Raw genomic sequence first — 1,846 nt, 5'->3', positions numbered from 1 at the left:
TGGTCAATTTTGCACCAAGCAGTGATTTTCAGCCTTGAACTATCTCATTGATCAAATATACAACTTGCAAGCTCAATAATCATCATAAACGAGCAAAAGGGAGAGATATTGCGAGATAAAACATAGTGAATTTGAGCAATATCAGTCATTAAATAAGACATGGTCTAATTTTACATGGTAATCCTAGTATCCATTCTATTCATTTTACATAGTCTAGTTTTACTTGGTAATAAACTATTGATTATTGATAGTTTGCTGAATGTCTATCTTGCATTGACTTTTTTAAAGAAACTTTTCTGGAATCGAATTCTGTTTAAGCTTGATGTAGAACAAGAAAACATCGTATACATCAAGAGCTCAAGTAACATCATGTGTGGTCTACTAGATTGTATAAACAAATGGTTTTATTATAAAGTTCAGACCAAACTAGTTACGGACGTTTTGACTTAATGACCAAATTAGTGAAGGCTCGTTAAATGTGCGAGTTGTCACCGTTTGCATCATATCTTCTTCATACAAACTTGGATTCAGTTGATTCAAAAGTTCAGACGCTAATAACTCAAAGAACTACATAATTCGTTTGTGTTGGGTAGGCCAAAGCCCCTTTCTGCCCTAACTAAGCGTCGTCCATGATTATAACGAGCAAGGCTTGGTTTAGATTAAATAAAAAAAACATTCATCCAATTTAGTCAATTTAGGGGTCTATCACACGATTATTCTCATTCACAAACTAGTGGTTGTGCATTGAATTAATTTATTTAAACAATTATATGTGATATATAATAATATATAATAATAATATAATATATAATATATAAAATTTATAATAAAAATAGTATATATCTTTTATTCACTTTTGAATATAACAATACAAGAAGAAATCGATAGTATTTATCATTTAAGAATATAAGCTAAGGAAATAAAGATTAAATGATAACATAATCAAATTAGAACTTGGGTTGAATTTGATAAACAGTGTTGACGTCCACCTGAAAGGCCTTTGCAAGAATATCTCCAGAGATGTAAGTGTTCGATCCACACACGGCATTTGCAATGGTGATGACTCCCGGATTTTGACTGCTCAATGCAGCAATAGCAAGGGCATACCCATTTCCGACATTTTTTTGGAAGTGAATTAGACCTTCCGGGAATACAAAAACATCACCCTTTTGAAGTACTGTCGTGATGAGACGGTTTTCAGGATTAGTCGTGACAAAACCAACTTGAAGACTACCTTCGATGACAGTCAAGATTTCAGAAGCTCGGGGGTGCGTGTGTGGAGGATTTATACCCCATGGAGCAAAGTCAATACAGGCCATGGAGATACCTAAAGTGTTTAGTCCTGGTCACATTAGATCCAACAACGTTTTGATGTATTTCCCATACGATTTAGTTTTCTACAAAGGAAATCTTCTGCTTTTACAACTTTTGGATCTTTGCAGACAAAACCATTCACTAGTACTACATAAACAAAGAAAACGTTTAGTGCAAGTACAAGTATCATATAAATTATAACTTATGAAAATTGAAGCCTTTCTTGAAAGTTCAAAATAATATTATACCGAATTTTTTTTCAAAATAGTAATATAATTATAGGTTTTACAGAATTAGTTTTTAAGAAAATTTTTTTTTACATAAATAGGTAAACCGATGATTGAGGTGTCGGTTTGTCAGTTTGGACACCAAACCGGCAAATGAAATGCCGGTTTGTCTGTTTTTATAGGAAACTGGTATACGGTTTTTAGGTTTTCATTGTGGACCCGTATAAACTTCTAAATCGGCATTTCAAATATCGGTTTGCATGCTTTTTTTTGTTAGTTCTATTTAAATGGACAGTAGGATTGAG

At 32.8% G+C, this 1,846-nt stretch overlaps 1 pseudogene; it reads right to left on the bottom strand.

Moving 5' to 3' along the window:
- Window positions 1–947: 947 nt before the first annotated feature.
- On the bottom strand, window positions 948–1,504 carry LOC139874651 (putative germin-like protein 2-1; annotated as a pseudogene).
- Window positions 1,505–1,846: the final 342 nt, after the last annotated feature.

The sequence above is a fragment of the Rutidosis leptorrhynchoides genome, chromosome 11, assembly GCF_046630445.1.
Source record: "Rutidosis leptorrhynchoides isolate AG116_Rl617_1_P2 chromosome 11, CSIRO_AGI_Rlap_v1, whole genome shotgun sequence".
NCBI classification, from domain to species: Eukaryota; Viridiplantae; Streptophyta; class Magnoliopsida; order Asterales; family Asteraceae; genus Rutidosis; species Rutidosis leptorrhynchoides.
Note: the sequence above shows the minus strand (reverse complement) of the source record. Positions and strands in the feature narration are given on the sequence as shown.